Raw genomic sequence first — 13,608 nt, 5'->3', positions numbered from 1 at the left:
AAAAAAATAACATTAAACATTTGGGCTGAGCTACTTTTGACTGAGCTACACTTGCACCATCAGTAACTTAGACATTCTTTTCAGCCTGGGCTTCTCTTTGCTTTATTGTGCCTGTTTGAGTGAGTAGAGCTGACCAGTCAAAATGCCAGATGTTTTATTCCCCAGTGCTGACAAGACATTTTATTAATTAAGTGCCTCTTGTGTACTCATCCAAACTCCTTCCCTGGTATCATCCCAAATTTAATTCAATCTGAATTCACATTTCTGGGCATTCAGACAATCCTGCCATCACACTCTGACATAAATACACCAAAGAGTGAAAAAGATACACTAGAAGAACAGCATTTTTTTTCACTGAGTTTCCTTCAGTACTGTTTTCAGGCCTGATTTACTGGCGTGATATGATAACGTGGTAGCTAACATGACGTAATCTAATGAATCTGACTCACTCTAGAGCTACTCCAGTTGATGAGGTGTGTGTGTGTTTCCGGATGTTAAACTGCCAGGATGTGTCCAGATGTTGGTTTCAATTTGATCAAGCTTGCAGCCATGCCCACAGTTTTCCATAATCCTCATTGAAACAGCTTGCTCACTCATTTGAATATATCAATGAAATCCACAAGCACAGTCAGCACATGTCAAATCAACACCCATTATATTCAAATGTTCTTTTAATCTAGCTGACTAAAGTGTTACTGGACATCCAGCAGTCTGTAGTTCAGCCACAGTGTCCTCTGTGTGTCCTCTCAGCTTGCTCTTCTAAGAATGAGAATGACCTGTGATTTACTGTAATAACATATCGGTTTAAATGGAAATCTGGCAATCCTTCAGGCTTTGCCAGCGATGAAGCTCCTCCTCACTTGCCTGTTCATTTATGTCTGCAGTTTTTTTTTTTTTGCAAGCTTAATGTGTAGGCATGCATAACCTTGGGAGCTATCCTTCCTCTAAGCATCATGGGAAGGCTCAGAGGACAGGGAATTAACCAATCAGCCGTTAGGGTCACCCCAGTCGAACAGCCCCGACGACTTACTGCCTCTCTTCCTTCCTTTTCATCTCCACTCTTCTCATCACATTACTCATCTGTTCACATAACGGCATGCACACTCGTCTGCTTAAGATAGGCCATGTGAAAATGCAAATACAAGATGCATATATCTAGGAAAAGAAAAATAATTGATGTCTTACAGCTCAATTTAGACTCACAGTTAAGCTATTAAAAGAGGAAGAGGGAACGGATGAGAGGGGGAAAAGTTGTGAAAGAAGTGAGATGGAGAGAAGAAACTCTTTTCAGATGTAAAACAGGATGACATACAGTACAAGGAAGAAAAGTGTGAACTTAAGCTCTTTTCCAGCATTAGCACGTGGGATTTGTGTATCATTTTCACATTGCTGTCATTCCCTCTGCCAGTTGTGGGTGACTTAATAATTCTAAGTGAACTTAACTCAGTGTGTAACATGAATGTATGCCCTTTTAAATCAATTTCTTGTGAAGTTACACAGATACATATCGCCAACTTAGTTTGCAAGGGAAATTGGTGGTTGTGATGTTTTCATCAGTAACCAAGCAGCAGGCAGGAGGTACCTGGCATGTATCCAAACCAATAGTACACAGTGCTGCTACGTTGTAGTCCGAACTTCAGATGAATGGATTAACCGCACAGCATTAAGGGCGTGTACAAAATTGGATGTCAGTGGCAACATTCTTTAGAGGAGGGCGGCAACGGAGTGTGAAAAACTAAGCACACCCCATGATTTAGTAGCATTACATGTCTCAGTAACAACTTCCAATAATAATTTTCTGTATGACGTTATCAGTCTCTCTCATCATTGTGGAGGAATTTTGGTCCACTCTTCTTTACAACGTTGCTTCAGTTCATTGAGGTTTGCAGTATGTGTTTATTCACAGCACAACAGCATTTCTGTCAGGTTGAGGTCTGGACTTTGGACCATTTCAACACCTTGATTCTTTTCTTTTTCAGATTTTCTGTTGTAGATTTGCTGCTGTTTGGGATAATTGTCCAGTTGCATGACCCACTTTCAGCCAAGCTTAAGCTGTCAGACAGATGCCCTCACATTTGACACTAGAATACTTTGGTATACAGCGGAGTTCATGGTGGACTCAATGACTGGAAGATGTCTAGGTCCTGTGGCTGCGAAACAAGCTCAGATCATTACTGTGTTTGTATTGTGCTGATGTGCTGTGTTTGGTTTTCTCAAAACATGGTGTTGTGTATTATGACCAAACCTCTCCACTTTGGTTTTGTCTATATGAAGGACATTGTTCTAGAAATCTTGTGGTTCATTTATGTCACCTTAAACTGTCACTTTAATTATATCGCTCACTACCTCAATGGTACAGGACTGCTGAATACTGCTGTGTCTTATCATTGCAGTTAATTTCTGTGCTTATTGTATATATCCTTAGTTAGCTATTTCTTTTTTTATTCTATTTATTATTGGGCTTGCACTGGGAAATTTCATTTCACTCCATGTTTTTATCATGTGTCGAAATGACAATAAAGAATCCTTGAATCCTTGAATCCTTGAGATGCAACTTTCTAAACATAAGCTTTGCTGCCATGTTCTTTTTAGAGAGAAGAATCTTTCTCCTGAAACCCTTCAAAACAAAACTTTTTCTAATTGTACTGTCATGAACTTTTAACATTTAACATGCTAACTGAGGCCTGTAGAGTCTGAGATGTCGCTATTGGGCTTTTTTCAGTTTTATATGAGCATTGCACATCTTGACCTTGAGGTGAATTTGTTGCAGCGTCCACTCCTGGGAACATTGGTAACTGTCTTGAATGTTTTCCAGTCCTGAATAATCTTTTTTTACTGTTGAATGATGGACCCCAGAATGATGGGCAGAAACAATTGCATCTCAAAGATCATTGCTGATATCTTTCCCTCTTGGCATTTTGTTAAACACATCCAAATGCTCCAGACCAGCAAACTGCCAAATTTTCTGCTTTTATAAAGGTGCTCACATCTGCTGATGGGCAGTTAATTAAGAGCATTTGATTAGCAGCACTTGGCTGCTACTAACCCTCTTAATTTGTGAGGGAGCAATCACGATGTACTTCATATTTAATACATTGTATCTGCATTTTGGTTAAGTGTTTGTTAAATAAATGATGACATAGTATTATATGTTGTGTTGCTCATCTGAGGTTGTATTTACCTAATTCTAAGACCTGGTATGGACCAGATAATCTTTAATGATGCCTGGATTTGTGAAACATTTTGACTGAGAGAGGGAGTACTTTTCAGTTTCAATTGACAATTATTTGTTTATATGCACACATGTATTTTTATATTGCACATCTGTGTATGTGTAGCATGTCAGACAAATGAGTGATGTGATAAGGAGAGAAACAAACCCCATCTTTCAGGTCATTTTATTGATGTAACCCTGGCAGACATCCTTCCCATTAGGGATCATCTCTTCACTTCTGGTATCTGCTGAATGATGAGGGCCTCAGACACTAACAGTGCACTGCCTGTCATACAGATAACACAACTCTATAGCCTGTAACTGTACTTGTGAATGCACTCAAAGGGGACAAAGCAGTAGCCAGTAAAGAGCTAATTACCAAGTTGCATACACACTTCCACCAGGGGAACAATGTCTGTGAGAGTCAGTAATGAGCACACAGCAGCCTCTTTCTGCCAGAACAGTGCTCAAGATAAGGGCACGAATGCACATCCAGTGGACAGGCCTAGAGGGCAGAAGACACAGAAACACACACACAGAATCTGTACTTAACACACACTCGGAAGACAAATGAACGGCTAAAATTAGCACGCAGAGTGCAGGCGTATTTTTTTCTGCAACTTTTACCTTTTAGTTGCATACATATATGCATAAGTGGTCCACAAGAGAAGGACTGTGGCGCAGTGTGGGGGCTTAGGTGAGTGGGTGCGGAGGTAGTGGAAACATTGCTGAGATTGCCTAACAAGTACGTACAGTGTTGTGCTTGCACTCCATCATACTGACTTATTGGACACAGCAGTAGCAGACCCCCCGTGACACACACAAACTGGGTCACATGGCCCTGATGCAAACATGCTGACGTGTACGGGCACCAACATATCAAGATACAAGACGGTCTTATTCCTCCGCCTCGGTTCTCACCATGGCAGACGAATATGGTAATTTCAGTTAGTCTCTTTGTTAGCAAAATAGCTCAAAAAACATTTAGTTGTATTTCAAGAAACTGGAGCTTAGGCACAAGAGGAATCTTTTAAGTGTTAGTGTTGATCACAATAATTAAAACTGTGAGATACTAAATTGGTCTTGGAGGAGCTTGCGCTCCCTAAGCATGCTTACTTCTTTTGTACACACAGAACAGGGCCACACACATGTCATGAAACACAAAATACGACAAAGAAAACCCAGAACTGTTGAGCAGCTAGAATCCCTAAATCAGACAAGAATGGGACTGCATTCTTCTCCCAAAGGCCCAGCTGCTGGTTTCCTCAGTTCCCAGATGTTTATGTACAGTACTGCTGATAAAGAAGATAAAAGAGGAGGGGATGCTACAGAGTGGTAAACACTGACATTTCCCAACTATGTTAAGGTGTGTTGCTGCCATCCGATTCAAGATGACCTAAAAAAAATTTGCTTGTATAAGACTACATGAGTTTTTACCAAAGCTTGAAATAAACACTGTAAAATTAGCCAGCCTCAATCCTTGGAAAATAATACCAACTCACTGATTAGTATGGGGTTACACTGGGTTTATGTGTTGGAGTATTTCAACTGGTCCAGGCTAAGAAACACTATGTTAAAACATCACAACTCATCCTTTGTATAGTTTGGTTTTAAAATGATTAAGTTAAATTAATTAATTAAAAGAGCTCCAGAGGTGCTAGTTTATGCTTTTATAAGCTTTGAAGAGGTGATCTTTTTCTACTGGTTTCCAGAATTTACGCTAAATTAAGCCAACCATCTCCAGGATGTTACCTCATGGAAACCTCTCTGATCCAACTCCAAACACATTTTTGTTCCCACATAAATACTACCTCTAAATCTGAGCCCTATTCTTCTTCCTGTCTTTCATCCTTTTCAGAGAACTTCTTATGCAATGCAGGAGTGTGGCATGCAGTCAGTTTAATCTGGATAGGGTGACGTCTGCATGTGTCACAGAGGGGGAGAGAAAGAGACCGAGAGGTGGAGTTTGGCAGAATACCCGGCTGAACTTTTAATCCTCTTACAGTCTTTAACTATCTATCTCTCATTCATCTGCCTGCTATCTATCTACATCTTCTCATTATTTTCTCTGTCTTTTTGTTTAATTTTGAGGGAAATCACCTTTCCGTAGTAGAGGTGAATACAGTTTGCATCTTGCTGAGCTTTCTACTGTTCCCTGTTTCATACTTCCTCTTCATACTGTCTGTACCAGCCTCTCTTTTCCTTTCCTTTATCCAGCTGCTATGTGTGCTTTTCCCTCTATGCTCTCTCCATCCCTCGGCCCCCCTGCAAGGTCGTTCCCAAGGACAGCCTGCTCCCAGCATCCCCTGCCTGATTGGTTGATAGGCATTAAAGGGCCGGTTCCCCCATAGAGCACATGGCTCGACTCCAGCTCTGCTTCTGTCATCATTCCCATCAATCCAGAGGCTGCTTACTGTATTTGCCTTGCAAACACATATATGCACTCACTAGCTTACATATAATGCAACAAAAAAGCGAATACAAGATGCTGACAAAAATCTTGCATGCTCACATCGATTGACCATCCTGTTTCTTAAATCAGGTTGGCGTGGCTTGCTCTATTCCACATGAAAGGTCACTTATCAGGGTGATAAAAGATGCTTGCCTGCAAATATGCGATTGTACATAAGCAGAAAAAAGGCAAAAATACTTGACCGAAGCTGACAGATAGCTTATACAGTCGGAGCAATACAAACCTTTCCCTTCATAGTCAGTGAGCGTGACACACTACAAGCTCAGCTGACCTGAAAAACACAAACCAAACAGCTTCAAAGCAGCCAGACAGTCAGCAAAATGGCCACCACAAATTTAGTCAAATGTGCTGTCTGGAGTGGAAAGCGGATTTGAAGGTGGTTGATAAAACATAACAAATGAACAGTTATGAAAAGATCCAAAAAATGAGTGCACCACTTAATAGGTCCCCGTCTTGGGTGAAAAGCTTCTCCACTAATCTGCTGAATAATCGTAGTGCTCAAAAGCCTTTTTCCCTTCATCCTAGTGAACTCACTTACAAAGTAATTTGACAAAGGGGCATTTGGTACAAATGACTGTGCTTTGTTAAGTGCTTCAAGAATCTCCTTATTAACGTTATATGTAAGAATGACCTTGGCCAACCATAGAAATGAAAGTACCTCAGAATAGTCTTTGTGAGACGTAGGAACGTAACCCAATCTATTCTATTAGTCTTTTATTTGTGCTTTTATGTCACTGAAAATAGCTTCAGAAAATTCTCAGCCCAAAGAGTAACAACGAAAATAGCAAGCCAGATAGACATCAAAGGCTAAAATACCAGCACTTCTGATTCTGACTTACTATTGTATCTTATAATTACTTTAATCTGTACACACTGAACACATTGTGATTCTTCAGTCAGTTGTGTGTCAGCCACATAACTACTTGGAGTTTTGTTGCAAATATGAGGCTGTTAGTCCACCAGCAGAGATCCAAGGAGGTTAATGTGCCTGTATGGCGGTTATTGAATGTTTTATGAAGACCTTGATGAAGGCCACAAGCTGACATGTGCTGGTTAGCCAAAAGGACTTCTCTATTTTCTACATGCTGAAATCTCCTGAGCTTTTTCCTTATCTCTCCATATCACCATAAACCAACATTTGTTTAGAATAGAATAGAATAGAATAGAATAGAATAGAATAGAATAGAAAAGAAAAGGAAAGAATAGCATAGAATAAAATGCCTGTATTGTCACTATACACAAGTACAACAAGATATAGACTATTTATACTATTATATAAATATAATTCAGTGAAAGACCTTGAATTTCTCAAATATTCATTTCTAATTAAGAAGCTAGTGAAAGCAAAGTGTAATCACATGTCAAAATCAGCAGTTGTAAAAATAACTTGTGACAGCTAAGAAATCCTTCAGCTGAATGCTATTCAGAAAAATCTGGTAAGGTATAAAGGTTAATGGGCTTAATGGAACATTAAGCATGCTTTAAAAGCGAATTGTGAATAAATACTGTATAAAATAGTGCTGAACTGAAAACAAGTTAATGAATATTTGCTCTTTAATGCCCATGCAAACTGAGAGACCAAATTTTTGCTTCCACTCACTAATATTACATTAATTACTCTATCTATATAAACATAACATTGAAACCACTGACTCGCCCCAGAACAAGAAAATTTTTTTTTTATATAACTTTCATGGAAATGTATTGACCAAAATTCATAAGAACGCAATGGATTTTCAACCATCAGCCACTTAAAAATGAAATCATATCCAAAGAATGCAGATCAACAGCGACTTCACATGAAAAACATGTTCCTAATTATTCTCTTTTTGCACTGGTTACTCTGACATCTGAAGATGTAGACAGATCCGTGACTTTGTTGCTGTGTTTGATGCTGGAAGGACAATGAGCAGAGGAGGAGGAGGAACAGTATGGGTCAGGGAGGACAGAAAGACAAAATGCTTTTAAACCAGGAGGAGAGTGGGAAATATCTACCAGGCATGTTTTGAATAGTTTCAAGCTGAAGTCATGTGTGTTCATTTGGGTTGATCATTATTTTTTACAAGTACATTGATTCTAATGTGCTCTCAGTTAAATGTGTCTCGGGAAAATTTGGATGTACCAAACGCACGCTGTACATTTTGTGAGACTTTGTTTCTTAGCTCTCGAACATAAAAACTGCCTTTCTCCTTTGTATGTTTCTTCTTTCATGTCAAACGTGTTGACAAGCCACAAAAGGGAAAGCAAAGGCGTTTTGAATAATATGATTAATAGCTGAGTCATACCCTCAAGAGGTTTTTATCATGGTGTCCTGTAAAATACCATCCCTACAAGCAGCCTAAGGGAAATATAACTCATATTAGAGTTTCCACATCAGAGCAAACCTTATTCTCAAGTCTTTAATTTAAAAGGGTCACAAAATACTCAAAATTAGTAAGAAGGGCAAATGAATGATGAAGCAAAAAAGGGCTGCACTGTCCACCATTGGCCTTTGTGTGGTGTAAGATGGAGACCACAGGGGCACGTTTTAGGTGGAAGGACAGGCTCAAATACTTAATTCATAAGATGAAACAAAAAAATATTTTCAGTTGACACCATATATCTTAAATTTTGATTTCTAATTTTCTAATTATTTGATTAAAGATTCTGTTGAAGTTAGCATGCTCACTGGCTACCACTATCTATTTCTATATCTATGGATAACCTCCCTGACAGGCTTGACTCCACATACATTTGTGTGAAGGACTGTTCATACAGTTTGCCGGCATTAAGAATTGGGACTCCTGCACCCGCCCATTATTAAGCTATACATGTGAAAAAACAAATTTGTATCTGCTGAACTGATTGGCTGTTTGGACAGTAACACCACACACAAGATTGGAAAGCACATGAGGCTTGTTTAGCAGCGGTAGTGGGTGAGGAACACCAGTCCACTCTTTGCTAGGAGTTTTGTGTCCAAACCATGTAGAAGGTCCATCATCTCTTAACACTGATCCCTGGCATCCTCTTACAACTTATCACATAAATCTTCCTTTCTTTTTCATGTTTTTTTTCTTTTCTCCACTTATTTGTTCAATACCTGATCATTACTGTAGCTACGAAGATGGCGACCATTCCTCAGAATCCAATGGGCCATTGTGACATTTGTGTAGTATATCGAGATGCTATCACAAGTTATGTAAACTTATACAAGTACGCTGTGGTATACTTACTTTGAAATGGCAGTGTTATGTCATAATTAACATTTAGCACAAGTGGAAATTACAACATTGCAACATGAATGGTATCACTAGCTGCCACATTTTATGATATATACCATTTTTAAGCCACCTACCATACGAATAATTCTGCAGTAAAAGTGATAACTCTTATAAAAGCTGAACAATGCTGCAACACTTGAAATCTCAATGCCTGATAAGCATCTTCCACTTTTAGCTCATAAATCAATAAAACAGAAAACGTAGAGACGGTTTAAGTTTATGAGAGCAGAATTGCCTAAAGACAACATAGTTAGCCAAGCCTTCTGCTCTCTTGCTGCACTAAATTGTCCTTGAACATTTGTCTGCCACCACTCTACCAGCCACAGACATCAGGCCAGTCCAAAAAACCAAGGGACCAGGTCGGGTCCCTGCAGTAAACTAAGACTGTATATCTTAGTTTAGGTGCTTTTCTATGCACTATAAGTCACCTACAGACAAGTATGTGGCCCGAGTTTTTTACTTATTCTCCATTCGGTTGCCTAAGTTCAGCATCTGATCAGGCCACTGAAGCTGACCAATTGGAGAAGACTGGGCTTTTGGGATAAGGAGGGGCAGCCTCTCTGTGTCACAGATAAATCTGTAAATATTCATGCAAATAGCATTCCATAGCTCAGTAAATAGGGAATTTAAGTACCCTTTAAATCAGTGTTAAAGGGCAAAAACACATTGAATTGTCCTTACACTGTACATTGCTGTAACACCAATTCTCATCTTCTGTTCTAAATGCTTCATTTTAGCTTTTGTCTAAATTAGAGCAGACCCTGACTGATGTGGTCAAAAAAAGTAGAGGTTTGAGCTGCTTACTCCTCTTTATGTATCAAAGGAAGATCGACCTAGATACTGGGAGGCATCATGCAAACATGTTTCAAGATGATGTTGACAAAGACGGGAAGAAAAATCTGATATGCTAATGAAGCATCTCAGCAGCATAGTTTTCTGTAGGAGAGAATTATTGTACTCCATCTGAACACTGGGATTTGTAAACTTGCTCATAGCTCACTTATGAAAATTAAAAAATGCCAAAAGGCAAAACATGACCACTTCAGGTTCCAGTTAGTGTAAGAGAAACAGCAACAACCTCCTTTACTATACCAAAATACAATTTGTTTTACAAATTGCATCTTTAACCACATTTCCTGTTCATTTCAATTGCAGTTTCCAGTGAGTCTCTACAGGTGTAAAATATTACAGAAGAGAAACTGGACTTTTAAAGGACCCGAGCATACATTGCATGGCAGCACAGAGATGACGACTGATTTTCCTACTTTTGTTAAACAGAATTCACATTTTCAGTGACGCTCAATGGCGAGGTCTGTGTCGTCCTCATTCGTTTTAAGGGTCAATTGGTTTTCTCTGCGGCCAATGACTTTTAGACACTATATTTGTAACAACGCGGGCTGAGTGAGCCAACTACGCGTGCCCCTGACTCAATGTCCATTTCGATAAATATAACAGAATAAAATGTTTAGGAAGAACGTGGAGGTGAGCAAAACCTCTGCAGTGTGCTTTAATCATTTGCTCGTGTGTGAAGTTTTTACACAACTGATGCAGAGGTAGTATGACTAGGACCATGTGTCTGTTTGAACAGTCATGTTGGCAAATGCAAACACAGAAACCATTTAACCAACCGCACCCCTCTTAAGATGAGGAAAAGGAGTACCTTTATGTCACCTGATCTCACATAATTTCCAAGATAGCTCTATTGGATTGTGATACATACACTAAGTGCACCTTCATTTGGCATTTGATATACATTTGTCAGATTTTTGTTGGCTGAAACAAGTCCAATGTGAACCCAAAAGCTGATACCACAAAAGCATGTAAAATATGAAACAGTTAAGGTTTCAACTCAAAAATGTTAAATGCCTTGGCTTTATTAAACCTTATAAATATGCAATTGCTAAAGCAAGTGGCAAGTTTTATAACATATAACTTTGTATTTTTATGGTAAGAAAAACACAACAGTTGTTAACTGTATAATGGTTTGTAGGCAACTAATCAACCACTTTTTCTTTCTTTCTATTTCTTTCCATCTTTCTGAGTTTTTACTTTCTCTACACTTGTATTCTATACATATCTATATATATATAGATAGATATATATAGTTGTATTGATAGATTTCTGTGTTTCCTCCTGCTTTTCCTGCATTCCCTATTAAACATACAGCGTCTCTCCCAATGCCCTTCCATCATAACCGAATGATCACTAACAGTCTTGTGTTACTTTCACCACACTAAATCCCAGTGGAATTTTCCACCACCCACCAGTCTCTGTCCTTCTTCATCTATGTCTTACTTACTTCTTTCTCCCTTCATCCCATTCCCACCCGCCCTCCCTTCTCATGCTTCATTTCTGTCACCCTCCATAAGCCCATCTGCCTATCAATCATCTACCCCCTACCATGTCAGCCTTCACATCTTTTTGTCACTGTCTGTCTTTTCCTCCCTTCTCCCATTTCTGGACTCTGTGAGAGGAACACAGATTATGTCAGACATTTATAAAACCAGATTAGCTAGGATCACCTTCACATATACACTTGCACATGCACAAAGTACTAATTAAACCATACATCCCTATATAAACTTTATTTTTGGTTGTCTCTACATACAGTGTGGATGTATATAACGGTTTGCAATAACAGTTTGAGCAATATTCTTAATTTTCAGTCAATATTATCATGTATGCATACACAAAGAAATGTACAGATCAAAGTCATTTTGTGACAATATCACATGGAAAATCATCAGTTTCTTAACGTTATTTGAAATCTGTGGGATGAACTGGAATGCTGGGAACACTAATTGCAAGCCAGGTCTTCTTTCCCAGCATCACATGACTTTGCTAGTACTTTTGTGAGAGCAAACAGCTGCAGCCAAAATCTTTTGGAAAGCTACCCAAGAGGAAAAAGCATTTTAATGGTCATGTTTTTTATTTTGTTGCATGCTGGTCAGTCGCATACTGACCAACTCCAGTATATGAGTGTCCACATACTTTTTGCCATGAGGATATACTTACAAAAACTGCACACTATTTTAGACTGACCCACATGTATTTTCCTAAACCCTACAAACACAGGGCTTATGACACTAAAACCTCATGACATAGTACTCATCCGCAACCCTGACTCATACAGAGCACCGTGACGCCATACTTTCCAGTATCACTGGCTATGCAGACCATCACACATACCCTCTGTTCTTTGTTTCTTTCGGGGACGAGTCCTATGTGGTCGGCTGCTCTTTAAGCCACACAAATCAGCATTATGTAAATTAGAATGACATGGCAGCATGAGGGCAGCATCCACTGAGACAGAATAAGTAAGAATAGCAGCAAGTACCAGCTTTTTCTCTGTGCCATCTCTCTGCCCTACTCATTCCTTCCTCCTATTTTTTTCTCCCTGCATCCCCCTCACCCATCCCTCAATTTCTGACTCAGCAGAACAAGTCAGAGGCAAGGTCATCTGACTACTGTTGCTGCGGAGCTTGAGAAATGGGGGGTGGGGGTGGGGTTGGGATGGGATGGGGGGAGGGGAGAGGGGTGTCTCTCTCCTCCTTTCTTGTACTGAGAGGAGGGTAAGGGTTATGTGGTTGGGGGAGAAAGGTGAAAGGAGAAACACGAAGGAATGACAGTGGAAAGGACATGGTACTGTTGGCAGCCATTTTAGTTTGAAATGAGATTGAAAATAACTTTATTAACAGCACCGTGATGACAAAGCCACCCTCATGGACAGCACTGTTTGTCAGGATCACATTTTTACATCTTTGCCTAGTAAGTGATACACATACCTCAATGTTTTTTTCTGAAGCAAAACCTCTAAAGACCACAAAATGTAATTAAAGAAAGGGGCTGACAGTGTAAGTAAGAGTAATACTGTAGACCTTAAAGTGGGAAAACTATAGAAACAGCTGGCAATAAAGATATCCAGTTGAAAGGTATGCAAAGGGGGTTTGTTTATGTTGCAGGCTTAAGACAAAGCATGAAATTAAAACAAGAGCCCCTAAAGTCTCACAAAACCCTCAAAATGTGAGCTTCACTAAAAGTCCTACAAGACAAACATCTGGTGGTAAAAACTGAACAACCGTCGTGCCTATTAATATAAGATGGGTAATTATTCTTTGAAACTAGACCTAGGTCAAGCTGTAATGAAAGAGTGTCAACATATATTTAACATCTTGTCGGTGCTGAATGGATGGGATTTGCCTGACTAGCTGCAGAGATTGTGCTTACAGAGAATATATCTTCTCCCCATCTGTTACAAAACGAGGTTACAAAAAACATCAAACAACCACATCCACACTGCTAGATAATATTTGTGTTACCAGCTTTTCATCTGCCCTACTTGAGCTAGAATGATCACATCTAACTGCACCATGACAGCATGTTTGAGGAGTGCTGCAGCCGGCAGTCCTCTAACCCTGAGCAAAGCTCCCTCTGATGCTCTTGGGTTTGGTGATGCTGCATGCTCAACATCTCAGCCCACAGCAAGAAATGCAATGAGGCATGACAGCAATATGCTGCAGGGACACCACGAGTGACTCTGACAGTGTTCCGTGGCAAATCAGGCACTGCTGTGCATGCATGTGTATTTGCAACTCAATGACTCTGTGTATGTGCTCTCACTGCAGCATCAACCCTTCAGAAAGGAAGTGCGACTAAAGGCC

Source organism: Leuresthes tenuis, unplaced genomic scaffold (genome assembly GCF_036924035.1).
Source record: "Leuresthes tenuis unplaced genomic scaffold, fLeuTen1.0.hap1 SCAF_10, whole genome shotgun sequence".
Taxonomy (NCBI): Eukaryota; Metazoa; Chordata; class Actinopteri; order Atheriniformes; family Atherinopsidae; genus Leuresthes; species Leuresthes tenuis.
The sequence above is the reverse complement of the archived record's forward strand: the minus strand, read 5'-3'. Positions refer to the sequence as shown.